Raw genomic sequence first — 15,831 nt, forward strand, 5'->3', positions numbered from 1 at the left:
TCTGGCTGGGGGTGGGGGGTGGGTCCTGCCACCCTTTGACCACCTTTTGCATTTGTCTGGGCCTCTTGCTGTCACAGCGCCTCAAAACCCACAAAACCCCCCAAACCCCCCTTTTGTAATTTTCAAAGTGGACATGGGGACCTGTTCCCGTATTATACTGAGTAGGAATCGACAAAGGCTAGTGTGAAATGTCCTCCGAGATCCCATGGACTCAGGTTAGGGTATAACCGTCAACGGTCAGGGTATTGTTCCCCTTTATTGAGACAGTGGCCTCCAGATACGTGAGCTGCAGAAAAGCAACCCTGATATTCCAAGTTAGCGATAGTTGACCTCCAAGATAGTTCTACCATTCAAAATCCCAAATATTATTACGTTGTCAGTTAACAGGTGTTTCGAAGACATGAAGCTGAAAAGATTGTAGGGTTGAGGGGCGCCTGGGGAGCTCAGTGGGTTAAGCATCTGACTTTGGCTCAGGTCATGATCTCGTGGTTGGTGGGTTCAAGCCCTGCGTCAGGCTCTAAGCTGACATCTCAGAGCCTGGAGCCTGCTTTGGATTCTGTGCCTCCCTCTCTCTCCGCCCCTCCCCTGCTCATGCTCTGTCTCTTTCTTTCTCAAAAATAAATAAATATTAAAAATTTTTGTTCAAGAAAAGATTGTAGGGTGGAAACTAGACTTCTGCAGAACTTATGTTTACGGGAGGGAACCCCATCAGATGGGGCTAATTAGGGAGCCCTAGCAGAAGAAATTAATTCTTGTGATCTGTGCCACGCAAGTGGGAGCCTTCCTGTTGAAACTTACTCCACGTTGACTCTTGTATCTGAGAGAGTGGCTTGGCTTCAAGGCTGGAGTTTAAAAAGGTCCTAAAAGCCACAGACTTAAGAAAATCATTTGCAAGGAATTTCGAGGAAATTATCTTGCTTTGAGTTTGGATGCATTCTTTTTTTTTTTTTTAATAAAAAATATACATTTAATTACTTTTGGTTCAAAAGTACCGAAAAGTGTCTGGGTGGTTCAGTCCGTTAAGTGTCCGACTTCAGCTCAGGTCATGATCTCACAGTTGGTGAGTTTGAGCCCCGCGTGGGGCTGTCAGCACAGAGCCCTCTGTGGATCCTCTGTCCCCTGCTCTCTCTGCCCCTCCCCTGCTTGTACACACGCTGTTCTACTTGGAATGTGTTTGATTAGGAGCAAGGTGGAAATACGATATGTGTGTTAGCTGCCTGAATTTTAAAATTTTGTCAACTGCTGCTTGTTACTCTCTTTTTTTTTTTTATGGTAGAGTTCTTTATCGGAGTTCTAAATGGCAAAACTGCTTCGACAAAAAGGAAGAAAAAAGGGGAAGTGCTCAGCAGCAGAGAGCAATGAAAATATGTTAGAACTTAAGAACATTCGTTGCAAGGTTATTTCTCCATTCAGCAAATGTTGAGTGCCTGCTCCGTGCCAGGTGTCGCCCTAAATGCCACCCTAAATATGAAAACACTGAAAAGTTCTAGCCTATTCGTTTCTTCTCAGTATCTCTCACTACCCCGACATGCTAATGTCTCTTTTCTGTTTCCTTTCTTTTCTGTAAGCTTGTTTCATGACCTGCTCTATTCCTGGAGCCCAGAACAGGACAGGCACTCGGTAAGTATTTATTGAACGGCCATTCCATCCCGTCTGGGTAACTTTGACTCACTGGCTTCCCTGGGAATGGGTTTTGGCTGAAATTGCCTGGTACAATCAGCACAGGTTGGTAAGAAACACTCCCATTTCCTTAAAGTCCTGTCGTTTCATTAGAATGGTTTGGGAGTGAGCAAAACCAGCGCCACTTTGCCTCTGTAAAGGTATGTGAGCAGCTATTGCTTCTGTCTGGGGACAGTCACACTGTTTATGTAGGTGTGATGTCAACAGCCCTTGGGGTTGCCAGGTGTTACCCAAGCTAGCAATTAAGAGTGTGGTACTATCCTTCTCTGTGTAGGCAGCTGGCGCTCTGGGGTGTGGGTAGTGACACAAAGGGCTGGGTGGGAGCCGGGGCTGACAGTGAAGACAGAGGCTTGGATGGCGGGGGGAGGCTCTGAAGCCAGGAAAACCAGGAGGCTCTAGATGGTTCCAGAATGGGAGGAAGTCCGCCATTCAGGTAGGTTGCTGGGGAAGAAATTGGGGCAGTTCCAAGAGATTCATGGGAGTGTGGCAGGATATCAGGTTCTATTAATGGGGGGGGGGGGAGGGTGAGGGAGGCTAAGCAAAGACTCTTCAAGCCTCAGTTTACCCCACCCCGGATAAGGACGAGGGCCCTTTCCCTCCAGGCACCAGAGCTGGACTCTGACAGGAAGGCCTGTTTCAACCTCAACCTGAATTGTCCTCTTTCTCACCTGCACGGGGCCACTTCTTAGCAAGCCAGCCCGGAGGCCTGCGGAGGGTGGGGGGCCCTGGAGACATGTGGTCCTCCGGCCGGAAGCAGGCGGCATTCTTAGACACAGTGGAAAGGGAAGGAGCAGCAAGGGAGTTTGGAACCTAAACCATAGCAAAGTCATCATACCCAATCCCTGTCTTTCCGTGGACTCACAGACGCCTGGAGTTTGGAATTTAGGGGACAGAGATTCAGACAGCAGAGCTGAGGTTTGGAAGGCCCAGTGGCTTTGTGTGGTTGGCGAGCACTGTGTGTTCTAGAAGCTACTGAGGATGCAAGAAAGGCAACAAAGGAATTTCCTCTTGTCTTCAAGGTGGTACAGGATTACCTCGGGCTCGGCTGTTCGGGCTCCAGGGTCAAGGACCAACCAGAAGGGAGCATTTTTGAATCAAACGTGAATTGGTTACCATCCCTTATCTTGGGGGAACTTATCTAGTTGAAGGCTGGGCATTCTGCAGACCCCTTAGCAGTCATGCATCCAACCAATTTTTATTTATGTAAAACATTTTTAAAAATTAAGTTTAGGGGGCTCCTGGGTGGCTCAGTTGGTTGAGCGTCCGACTTCAGCTCAGGTCACGATCTCGCGGTCCGTGAGTTCGAGCCCCGCGTCAGGCTCTGGGCTGACGGCTCAGAGCCTGGAGCCTGCTTCCGATTCTGTGTCTCCCTCTGTCTCTGCCCCTCCCCCGTTCATGCTCTGTCTCTCTCTGTCTCAAAAAAAAAAAAAAAAATTAAGTTTATTTTGAAGGGGGGAGGGGCGCAAAAATCCCAAGCACAGAGGCGGGGCTCAAACTCACCAACCGTGAGATCATGACCTGAGCCGAAATGAAGAGTTGGACCAACCAACTGAACCACCCAGGCGCCCCTCCAACCAATATTTATTGAATGCCCCACTTTAGGCCAGAAAGTAAGATAAACTTCTCTATTCAAGGCATTTGCATATATTATGATGTTTTTATTTTCATATCTCTGTTGCATTTTATATAGCAGCCCTTTATCTTAAGGGCCTTGACAATTTTATGGAGGAAGGCAATCAATGCTGTGACATCAAACCCTATATTCACTCAGGGACCAGCCCCTGCCACACCGCGTCCTCCCACCCTGGGTATGTTTCTTCACAGCACCTGTCGTGATCTGACAGAAATAAATTTGTCTGCTTGCTTATTGTCTGTCTTCCCCATTAGAATAGAAACTCCGTGGGGGTGGGGGTGGGGGTGCTTTTTAGAGTGATGTGGTTGAATCCCCAAGGCCTAGAATAGAGCAAGCACTACACTCAGAGCTGATGAATGAAAGACTTGCCACCTTCTAGAAAGCTACTCCTCACCTCAAGGTGAGGAGTACATCCAAGAGTATAATTTTTAAATAAAATCCCCTATTATTATTATGGTTATTCTTAATAACCATATTAAGGGGATTGTAGGTACTATAGGCTGGGTTTAAGATTTGGGCTACAGGGGCATGTGGGGGGCTCAGTCGGTTAAGCCTCCAACTTTGGCTCAGGTCATGATCTCGCCATTTCTGAGTTTGAGCCCCGTGTCGGGCTCTGTGCTGACAGCTCAGAGCCTGGAGCCTGCTTCCGATTCTGTGTCTCCCTCTCTCTCTCTGCCCCTCCCCTGCTCATGCTCTGTGTGTGTGTGTGTGTGTCTCTCTCTCTCAAATATAAATAAACATTAAAAAGTTAAAAAGAAGATTTGGGCTACAGAAAAGCCATAATTGCCCACAACTTGGAGTCCAATTCCTTTGTAACCTGACATCACCTAAGTTGAGCCTTTTATACATTAGTGAAGCTTTGTATAATGTATTTTCTTCTCAGAATTTGGGGCATTTTCCAGAATGTGCTGTCGGTCTTGCATTTGGAGTTATAGCCACCAAACTATTGATTCATTCTTTCACTTTTAATTAAAGCACATTGAATTGAGTGTTTGCTAAATGCCTGTTGCTGGGGGATAGTAGGACAATCAATGTTGTCGCTGTGGTCGGTGAGCTTTGGTTCTTTGTGGGGAGCTCAGACACCTCTATGACCAAAAAGCTGTGTTCAGTAAGTCCCCTGTGAACTATGTGAGGTTTTACTTGAACTCAGAGGAAGGAGCATTCATTTTGGGGCTTTAGGTATTCAGGGAAGGCTTCTTGGAGGAGGTGGCATATGAATGAGACTTCAAAAGGCAGAGAGGAAGGTGGGCTGGCCAAGTCTAGAGAGCATCAGTCACATGCAGGGCAGTGGAAGTCAGTAAAAGCCCAGAGAGGGGTGCCCGGGTGGCTCAGTCAGTTGAGCATCTGACTCTTTTTTTTTTTTTTTTTTTTTTTTATTTATTTATTTTATTTTTATTTTTGGGACAGAGAGAGACAGAGCATGAACGGGGGAGGGACAGAGAGAGAGGGAGACACAGAATCGGAAACAGGCTCCAGGCTCTGAGCCATCAGCCCAGAGCCTGACGCGGGGCTCGAACTCACGGACCGTGAGATCGTGACCTGGCTGAAGTCGGACGCTTAACCGACTGCGCCACCCAGGCGCCCGAGCATCTGACTCTTGATTTCGGCTCGGGTCATGGAGTCGCGGTTTGTGGGATCAAGCCCCGTGTCACACTCTGTGCTGATGGTGTGGAGCCTGTTTGGGATTCTCTCTCCTCCCTCTGCTTCTCTTTCTCTCTCTCTCTCTCTCTCAAAATAAATAAACATTAAAAAAAAAAAAAGGCTCAGAGAGGCAGGGGGCTGTTTGGGGGACGTAGTGGAGGGTCTAGGTGAACTGTAGGAAGTAGACAGTAGAAGTGGGTTGGAGTTGCTTTGGGAAGGCCTTGAATGCTAGGCTTTGTACTTGACCACAAAGGCAACAGGATGCTGAAACAAGCTTTGGAGGCAGTGGTGCTCTGTACACGGAGGGATTTTAGAAAGATGATTCTGATGGGCTGGAACAAGACGAAATTCAAGGGAGAGAAGTCTGGGAAGGGAGGGGGCAGAGACACAGGAGACTCTGCACTGGGGAGATCCAGGGAGAAAATACTGGGAAAATGGATTTGAGGGAGTCTTTTGGGTTTGGTGCCCTCGAGAGTAAAATGGAAGCCGGGGAAGGGGATAATTAAGGGTGATTTGAGGAGGCCTTTGTATCTTAGTAACCAGGAAAGTGAGGATGTCATTGGCAGAAACCTGAAACTCATTTTGAAAATTTCAGCTAGGGCCAAAGGAGGATGTGTTTTGGGGGTGTAGGCAGGAGGTAGAGGAGGTGGTGGGACATCTGGTGGATGTGTCCAGCAGGCCATTAGTAACCAGCTAGCCATCGGGAGTCCCTTGCCCAGCCTGGGTACGGAAAATACCGGCCACAAAAATATGGAGGGATTCACCTGAATCAAACCTTTGATTTTGAGGTGTCCGCTCACCTGACTCAACAAAGGGCTGCATATACCCCATCTTCCCAGAGTTTTCAAGGCAGGCCTGTGTGCACCGCGTCACCTTTGTGTGTGATGTGGCTGGAGTCCAGCACTCTCATTAGCTAGAGTTGACATTTGTGTCCAAAGCTCTCCTGAGGCAACTGGTCAACCCCCACTACCCCACAGTGGAAATCAGCCTCTGTTTCCCGAGTCTCTGAGTGTGTGGGTGGCAGGGAAGGTGGGGGTGTTTGTGCATCCTCTCAAGGACTGTGATATTGACCCCTTTAGCTCGATCCCAGAGGGACCTTGTACGGGGACCCATGCTTCAGCATCCCCCTACTTGATAGTTTATGAAGGTAGAGACCGGAACAACTTCGCTCATCTTTTTTACCTTCACAAAGCTGATTTTGTAACTTCGTTTGCTTTTAGAGGCTGCTTTCGGTGGTCACTTCTTTATTTTCTCTGGATGGGCATACTGGAAGCAGGGAGTGGGGCAAAAGTCGTTGACTGCTACCTGAGAGAAAGCTGAACAGCACAGAGGAAGGAGATCAGTAAAGGGCTTTGATATTACCCAGAGCCCGGCCAGGCAAAGCCCATTCATTAAGATGGGGCCCATGCACGAGTCCTGACAAACACCAGTGCAGGATCCAGACCGGGTAGGATGGGATGGTGGCCTGCAAGATGACGCCAACATTTTCGGTAGGGCCTGGCCTGCCATTAGGTGACTCAGTGTATTTCCTAGGACTTCAGCCAGGAGGCGGGGCCAAGAGTTGCAGACTTTATTTTTTCCTCTTGGGCTGGGACTGCTCTGTCTTGGCACTAGGTCCACAGGAAGGTCTGCCTGCTTAATTAGCTCTTTGCCTGTGACCTCATCGGTCAGAGCACAGCTTCAGCCAGGGAAGCAGAGCCCCAGACCCTGAGAGAGCTTCCGCAGTGTCCCAGGTCACTGGGCTTGGACAAAGACCTGCGTGGGTTTAAACTCTACTTTAAACCCTCAGTTTTGCAGCATATACACTCAAGGTAATAATTCCAGCCTCACAAGCTGCTTGGGTGGACGGAGGGAGGGAATTGATGTAAAGCACTTAGCACAGTGCTTCAGCCCAATAAACAGCAGTTATTATTAATAGACCCCCTAGTTGAGTGGCAGTGTAATCGGGGGTAACAGTGTGGTTTCTGGAATTAAACAATCCAGATCAGTTGGGTTTGGATCTCGAGTCCTCTTTTTTTTTTTTTTTTCCTAGTTGACTGACCTTGGGCAACTTTGCTTTTGCTGAGTCTCTGTTTCCTCATTTGTAAAGTGGGAATACTAACAGTACCTATGTCGCAGGGTCATTGGGAGGAGTATGCAAATCAACATTTTGCATAATTATCAGTATACACACATGGCACAATGAAGGTGAATGACTCTTACAGCCAATATCATGATCTTTCAACCCTGAAGCTTTCCGAGCCTAGCTCAAGGTACTATCCTTAGCCCATTAATCTCTTCTCCAATATTTATTATTTGGACACCTCTTACAATCCATTTTGCATTGTTCCAGTTTATGTCCATTTCCCCCCCCCCCCCCCCAAACACAGCTGGACTTCCCAGACTCACCTTGCCTTTGCCTCGAGGCCTTTCACATCATTATTGTGTCCCAAAAAGCCCAAGGATCCTATCCCAGCAGTACTGACATCAGAGAGATAATTACACTGCACATTATACAGTAAAGGTTCCTAGAGTTGTTTTCGAAACAGCTCTGTTCAAGTTTCCACTCCCCAAGCGGTTGCTCATCCTCATTTCTCCCCTTTCTGAGCCGAGTGCCCCCCTCAACCTTCTTCCCTCGCGAGTCCCCTAGGATTCCATTCTTCGGGGGCTCCAGAGGCATAAACACACAAACAAAACGACGCTTAGATACGTAAAATATATGTGGATGTATTTGTATTCCCCTCAAAGAATCCATTCATTTATTCAGCAAGTATATTTGAGTGCCCACTCTGTCTGGGACCAAGCCACCTGTTGGGATGAGAAAGACAGGAGGGTCTAGCTCTCCTGGAACTTCACAATCTGCCGGAGGAAGACAAGCACGGGTGTACAATTTCGGTGTGGGTGGGGGGGGGGGGAGTGCCGTAAAAGCTACACAGGTCTTAGTGGGAAGGACGAGGGGGACGGGAATACCCCTGTTAATCTGCTAGGTGGTCGGCGGTCGGCGGGTGGGGTCGGTGGTGAAATCTGAGCCGAGAGGCATCTTACAAATGAGCGCTCTACAAGACACTTGAAGGACCTTGGTAGCTGAAAGGCCGGGAGGCAGGAAGGTCTCACCCCTGCGGGCGTCACTTCCCCGAACCTCACCGTGTTCTCGGGGGAACCGCGGCGCCGCGGGGTCACCTGCGCGGAGGCCCTCTTTCCCCCGCCCCCACCAGCCTGACGTCAGCGCGCGCGGCCCGGCCCGCCCCCTCCTCGTGACGCCGTCCCCGCCGCAGCCCCGCCCCGGTCGTCCGCGCCCTGGCGCGCATGCTCCGGGCCCCGCCCCGTGCGTCACAGAATGGCCTCGGCCCGCCGGGCGGCCCCTGACGTGTCGGGGAGGAGCCGGGCGCCGAGGTGCGCGGAGTGGAGCTCTGGGCTGCGGAGGGGAGCGGAGCTGAGCGGCTGGGCGGGCCTGGCCAGGCCAGCGGAGCGGAGACGTCGGTCGAGCGGCGGCGAACATGCGCTTTTGACACATTGGAGGTGAGCCGGCGGTGCGGGGCCGCTCCCGAGGGGGCCGGGCCGGGTGGCGGCGGCGGCGCCGAGGCCTGTCCCCTGGGGTGGGGGTGTGGGGGGGGAAGCCTGCCCGGCCCACGGGCCGGCTGTGAGGCCCCGCCGGGCCGGGCCCGGGCTCTGGGGGCGGCCAGTCCGGGGCAACTGTTCCAACCGCTCCAACTGCCCCCTGCCCGCCCTGGTCCGAGGTGCGGCCCCCCGAGGGCGGCCTGTGGGGCTGGGGTGAGGGGTGCGCGGACGCAGGCCGGGACGTGGCACCGGGGCCGGGGCGCTGGTGGCGCTAGGAGTGGTCGGGTCGGAGGTGGCAGCGGCGCGCCCAGTCTCCCCTCACCGCGCCCCCCCTCCCGCCCCCCCAGGTCCCTTCGTCCTGGAGGGCTGTGCGCTCGGATTCCCAGCTCGCGTGGCCTCTCCCCGCTGGGGGCGACAGCAGAAGCAGCCCACGTCGGGCTCGGGTGACACTGCCGTGACTCCTCGCCCCTCCCGGAGTTGGGAAAAGTGTCTGGGTTGCTTGTGCTCGCTCTCCCCCCCCCCCCCTTTTTTTTTTGGTGGTTAGCAACAAAGTAACCTTTTAAGTTTTGCCAAGGAAGTGAGGGTTCTTTGAGCGCTGGTGATTAAATCCCAGTTCTGTAGCGCCCTGACGCATTTCAGAACCCTCGTTGCTGCCTGTTTGGAACCTCATCGCCCAGTCGTTGTTGTGCCTGATTCTGTTCTTGCCGGATAACAGAGAGCACCCCCGCCGACCGAGGGGGGTCATTGAGCCCAGGTGGGGTGGAGGGCGGTAGGTGGTAAGTGATTTCTCCTGGGCTTTGGAGTCTACAAGTGGTGAAAGGCTTCGTGTGGATCAGAATTTACGTCTCTGGGCTCGGTCTCCCTTCCAAGTACTAACCAGGCCCGACCCTGCTTAGCTTCCCAGATCACACAGCGTGTTCAGGGTGGTATGGCCGTAGACACGTCTCTGGGCTCGGAATCACATTTGTGTGTGTGATTTTTATACCCTTCTCAACTAGAAAGCAGAGCAGAAAATCTGGCTTGTCTAAACTGTGCCGACAGCTAGGAGAAGGTGCATTCACTTGTTCTTTGTTTTTTGTTTTTTTTTTTGAGCACGTTTACCTGCTTGCTGCACAGTCATAGAGAAGATTCTAACTCTGTCTGGAACGTTCATGGGTTGTGCTGGCTAATCGTTTTGTATCCTCCACCTGTGAACCAGAGTAATTAGTGGCTTCGCTCAATCACGAAGTGTGGTAAAATGCAGCCTTAAGTTCGTGGGTTGAAGAGAACCAATGGGGAGCTGAGCAAGATCTCTCTTCCGAACTTTTACTAAAATTCACATCTACGACTGAGAGATTATAAGTAACAAGAGGAAAGTTGGGTTGGCCTTGGTTAGAGGTTGGCCCGGTCCAGGTGGCAGTGGCTGACTCTTCCGAAGCTGTTCTTTTTTGGTTCTGTTTTGGTTAAATAAATGGAAGTTGGATAAGGGACATTCAGAGTAAGTAGGAACCTCGGTAAAAACTTAGATCTTGCTTTCACGACATCTGCAAAACTTATTTTTATTCTCATTTTAAATCGCGCTGACATAAATGCAGTTCCTGACGCTTAAAATTACTTCTGGCAGAAGTTCCTGACCACTTCGTGAGGTAGGAGAAGAAATTTGACAGGACTGAAAGGGAGAGCATGTTTATGATAAGCTTTGAAAAGTAAAAAACAAACAAACAAAAACCAAAAACTGTAAATGTCACCTTTGGGAGAAGTACAAGATTTTGGTTAAAATGCATGCACATTACCTATAGTGAATTCCAAAAGAACTCTCTCAATCTCATTAAGTCCCTAATACAACTATTAAGATGACAACATCACATGAAATGAATTTTCTTATTCCATTGCACAAAAAGTAGGTTCTCTGTAAGTGCAGCATTTTGGACAGGCTGTTTCATACCCAGATGAGCTGATTTGTCAGTTACTAGATATCCAAAGGTCACATACAGTATGATGTTGCCCCCATGTAAAAGTTGTCATACTTTTGAGATCTGGACCCCATCTGTGTGAGACACGGCATTGAGGGAAGATTTGGGTAGCAGGGGAGAGGACAAATTTTTCAGCTTTGATTGCAGCTTCCTGAGATTATTGACGTGTCATTAATAGCTTTAAATTGTTTTGTTTTTTTTTTTTTAGCAGTGTAGTTTTCCATATTGGCTAACTCTGTATAGCCTTAGTATCTCCAGTTACATAGTTTCAAGTAACACAGTAAACACATCCTCCCACTGTAACCTGAGGCAAACTGAACAGACTTCCTCTTTACAGCCCCTGAGAAGATCTTTTGAATATCGGCAGTGGTAGCAAGTGTTTGTCATTTGTAAAAATTCTGATTTCTGGAAAAGATTATTTCTCATGAATAAAACCAGAATGATAAAACTGGATAATACCAATCAGGAAGCAGTAAGAATGAGGTGTGACCACAAAGAAGTAACTGTTTTGTTTTTTTAGTTTCTAATCTGGGTCTTCAAGGCTGTTCCAAAAGAAGTTTTAAAAATGTTTTCAGTAATGGTGGTATCCCCAGACTGTGTGTATACCTTCTGGAAGAGATTAGCTTTTAAGGAATCATTTGTATGTTATAAATTCTGAAGCACATTTATTTTGTGGTCGTATTTCAAAGGTCCACTACTGAACAATTTTTTTTTTTTTTTTTTTTTTTTACAATTTAACAAAATTTATGCTACATTTACTATGTGCCAGGCCCAGTATTAAGTACTTTACACATATTAATTCACTTAATTTTCATAACAACCTTATTTTAGTTATGATCCCCATCGTACGGGTGAGGAACTGGGGGACTGTGGTTGAGTAACTTGCTCAAAGTCACCCAGTGAGTGAATAGAGGAGTCTGATTCAAACCCAGGCAGTTTGGCTCCAGGATCTGGGCTTTCAGCTACTATGCTGTGTTGTTTCTACCCCATGTTCCTGGGTTAAATGTTTTTAATTGGTTTGTTCCGAAAGAGATGATGGTCACTTTAGTAAAAGGTTTCAGGTGTAGATGATACTGTTTCAGGGGCCAATAAGCACGTTGTAAAAGCAGCTTTAATTGCAAAAATCGTAGTCAACATTCAGTTCAAATAAGAATCAAGAGAATAAGAGACGTATGTGTGAAGTAAAAACGCATATTAATTTTGCTAGTGTTATTTGACACTGAACTAAGTAGTTGGACAAGGAGGACACAAGAAATAGAGCTAGACGTTCAAGAAGTTTCTCAGGAAAGTCTATTTAAAACCTGAGTCACCAGAGAATACTGATGGAAACGTTGGTAGTTTTGTGAAGAATATGGCCCTATTTAAGAACCAAAAATCAGGGACAAATGGGTACTTTATAGCACACTCCCAAGTGTAAATAGTGAGATTCCTCAGGGAACACTACTAAGTGCCCTGCAAGGTCATAACCGCATTTGGGTCTTAAGACCCGTGTAAATGGGCTGGGAACAACAGAACAGCCTCCCCCAGAGAAGTTTCAGATTTGGCATGTGAATGGTAACAGTTTTAGATTAAAAACAACTGTAGAAGGATTGACTCCACATTAAAACACATTCAAAGAAATGTCAGTTGCCCAGGACAGCATCTGATGGTCATATGAACTTCTGTAAGGACTCCGGCCCGTGGACCACACAGTCGACCCATAGCAATTGCTGTCCCGTAGCAGAGAGAGTACTGAAATGTTAAAAACATGTTGAAATTCTGAGGGGGCACCCATCACTCAATTTCAGAAAGGCATATATGTAATCTAGAGAAGGTCCAAAGCATGACAGTGAATTTTGAAGGGACCAAGATGGCTGCCAAGTGAATATTAGCTACAAAGACAAGAAATACTTTGAGAAGAAGTATTATCCTCAAAGTCTACAAAATTAAGGCTTAAAAAATAATACGAACTTGTTCACCAAATCCTAGAACCTTACAAGGGAGCAACACACAGAAGTTATGGCAATTAAAACAAAAAAAATTTTTTTAATGTTTGTTTATTTTTGAGGGAGAGAGAGAGAGGGAGACACAGTCTGATGCAGACTCCAGGCTCTGAGCTGTGTCAAGCACAGAGCCCTATGTGGGGCTCAAATCCACAAACTGTGAGGTCATGACTTGAGCTGAAGTTGAACACTCAACCGACTGAGCCACCCAGGCGCCCCTAAAGTTATGGCAAATTTAAGGGCAAAAATAGGAATTTCACTGATGGCTATAAAATATGGAACTTGTCTCATTTGCATAAAATAATGTAAATCAACAAATTAAACATTGTAGACTTGAAATCTTTTAAAACGTATATAAAGCTTAGGACTTTCTAACTGTGTGTTTCCCTTCTCGGAAGTTTTTACTTTTTTTCTTTTTTAAAAAAGATGTTAAGTAATATCTATCCCCAACATGGGGCTTGAACTCACAACCCTGAGATCTGAGAGTCACGTGCTCCCTTGGCTGAGCCAGCCAGTGCTCCTACTTTTTTTCTTATAGACATAGGAGTGATGTGTGTTCATCACAACCTTACGTTTTTCCAGCTTCCCACTCAGATGGTCTGTTACCTGGGATTCCTCATTTTTTCTGGAGCCGTCCATCTGGCTGAGTTACTCCTTTGGCCTGATGGACTAGGCTTCATCTGGGGACCTCTCTTTGCAGTCCCACGTTGGAGCCACCGTTTCTTGTATCCTTTGCTGTCCAGCCTAGGTCTTGGTTCTCTCTCCCCTGGAACTGTCTCAGGAAGTGTGTGGGAAGTGACCCCCCTGAGTTCTTATGTGAGAAAAAAATTCTCTCATTGTCTGAATTTACCTGTTTCCTCTGTGTTCAGTAGGTCCTGGGGTTTTCTTATTCACACCGCTGGGTTTTCTCATTTGTCTGGTGGTTCTTGGTTGTCCATTTATATTTAAGACCAAAGGGCTGGATGGTGATCATTTTATTTATTTTTTATTTTTTTATTAAAAAAATTTTTTTTTAAATGTTTATTCATTTTTGAAAGACAGAGAGCACAAGCAGGAGTGGGGCCGAGAGAGAGGGAGACACAGAATCCCAAGCAGGCTCCAGGCTCCCAGCTGTCAGCACAGAGCCCGACGCGGGGCTTGAACTCACAAGCGGTGAGATCATGACCCGAGCCGAAGCCGGACGCTCAACTGACTGGGCCACCCGGGCGCCCCTGGATAGTGATCATTTTAGATGGCAAGCTTGTGGTGGTGTCTCCAAAGCTGTCCCCTGTACATCCCATAAGCTCCATATTCTTCGATGTGGAGCCTGTTTGGAGGCTTTTAAGTGACTACGAACATGGCTTGGCATGCATCGGACGGATTATTCTGTCTAGCCAAGAACGATAGGTTTTATGATCCCCATTTAATACATGGTAGAAATAAACTCCTCACAAATCTTTTTACTTATGCCATTCCTGGAATAGGAATTTAGATAGTAATAAAGGAAAGCAGTACTTTGGAAAGTAAAGAGGGAATAACGAAAGAAAGGTTATAAATCAGTGTGAATATTTGTTGAATTTCTACTGTGTCGCATGTTTCTGGTGTGGAGGAGGGATTTATAAATGAGACACTGGTCCTGCCCTCAAGGAACTAGCTGGGAACCTTTCCTTTTTCTACAGATGTTTATCTGAGCTAGAGCAGGTAGCAGCAAACTTTGCTTCTTGTGTTCCTCTGATCTTCATAACGTTTTGCAAAACCTCAATTTATTGGATTGTGTATTAAAAAACTGAATATTTGAATTGCACATTGGTATGTGGTTGCCATTGTTTAAGTAGTGACCAGTGCATCTATCCAAAATTGAAGCCCCGTGCCTGTGAGCTTCTGTAGGGCTGAATTCATAGATTTCAAATGTAATCCACATTTTTTGGGGCGTTTTGGGGAAAGACCTTACGTAGAGCATTCAGAGGACACAGCGATTGTTGCCTCTTGTTTGGATGCTCGCTCTCGTGTGCTGAAGTTATAGCTTCATCTGGCTTGTTAATATGAAATAGGTCCCTTCCCTCAGTGACTTAGGCAGGAACTCTCGAGAGTTATTGATAGCACATGGTGATGCCTTCAGGGGCTTCAGATACTCTTTTGGGATACAGATACGTCTGGACTGGCCTCATCATTCACACCTCACTGCATATTGTAGCTACAAATAAGATTGCCCCTACAACTGGGAAAATGGAGTGGGGATGGGGAGCTTTGATGAAGGGATAGGATTGTAAAATTAATCAGTAATGTTTACTAGTCGGTACACCTACTTGAAGAAACCTTAAGTCAGCTAGTCCAAACTCTAATTAGATGAAAAAAAACGGTTAAGAGGGTAAGCATATCGCTTAAGGAGTTTAATGGCAGAATTGGAGCCCTGGAAGCCGGTCTCAGCAGGACTCCCCACTCCGTGCAGCCTACATTTTAATGTGCTGTTGGGCCATAAGGGCATCTCCAAGAGCAGGGTAACGCAGGCAGAAGTGTGCCGTGGAGGAGTGATCGCATTAGAGGAGGGGGCACTTGGTGCACTCAATGCTTCTCCAGTGCTCAACAATGTCTGACACGTAGCAGTTGCTCAGGAAACGCTAGAAAGCCCTAAGTACTTTCTCTGAGCAAAGTGTTGTGCTTGGTGCCATGAGAGAGGCGGAGTGTGTCAGGAATCCATCTGTTTTCAAAGAACTCTTAGGCTGATTGGTGATTTCAGGTAATCGGGAGATTGACTAACATGTCGAAAGTAATACTGGCTGGTGTGGTTAGGAGAGGTTGGACTGAAACAGAACACTGCAGTTGGCCTCCAACCAAGTGTGTGAAGTTATGTGTTACTATTATTCCATGAGAAATCACTCTTGTACCTACCTGTCTGGTATACCCACCCTGAAGTTGGAGTTTCCTGTTGGTGACTTCTTGCTCAGCCTTTATGAGTGGATCGTGCTCCGTGAACTCCCAAGTTCTCTGCAACCCCAAGTTTCTGTTCGTTTACTTCTAAAGCTGGTCTTTAGTTCTTGCTGCCCAGTAATGGATTAGGTTGATCCAGTTTTGGTTTAATTTAGTTAACATTATGGAGTATCTTGCTATTGTGCAGGCATTGTGTTGGGGTAGAAATAAGAACAGTGCGCAGCCTGATGGTTTAAGCAAATGCATTACTGGGTGGTAAGTATATTCAGGAAAGCAAGTGTGGGGTATAATGGTAGACAGGAGTGTAGGGGATTTTAGTGCTGTCTGGGTGAGGATAGGAAAGGCTTTCCGGAAGGGATGGCAGTGAGGTTTGAAAGGACAAGTAGACCCTTTCCAAATGCACAAGGATGGGAGAGCCATTCCAGGTAGAGGAAGCATCCAGATCTGAAACAGAGTGTCATGTTAAGACAGTTTTGAACAGTATTGCTGGAATATAAAA

General features: G+C 47.4%; 1 protein-coding gene across 11 annotated transcripts in view; it reads left to right on the top strand.

Annotated features, from left to right (window-relative positions):
* The window catches only part of NDEL1 (nudE neurodevelopment protein 1 like 1), a 90,396-nt gene that overhangs the window by 7,106 nt on the left and 67,459 nt on the right, over positions 1 to 15,831 (top strand). For 2 of the 11 annotated variants that reach the window (XM_078437776.2, XM_078437775.2), the window contains exon 2: positions 1,569 to 1,620. The gene's annotated coding sequence lies outside the window, so the exon portion shown is untranslated. Of the gene's footprint in view, positions 1 to 1,568; positions 1,621 to 8,252; positions 8,453 to 15,831 lie in introns of those variants that run through there. The other 9 variants (XM_078437780.2, XM_078437779.2, XM_078437782.2 and 6 more) reach the window with 7 other exon arrangements.

Source organism: Panthera onca, chromosome E1 (genome assembly GCF_046562875.1).
Source record: "Panthera onca isolate mPanOnc1 chromosome E1, mPanOnc1 haplotype 2, whole genome shotgun sequence".
In the NCBI taxonomy this organism is placed as follows: Eukaryota; Metazoa; Chordata; class Mammalia; order Carnivora; family Felidae; genus Panthera; species Panthera onca.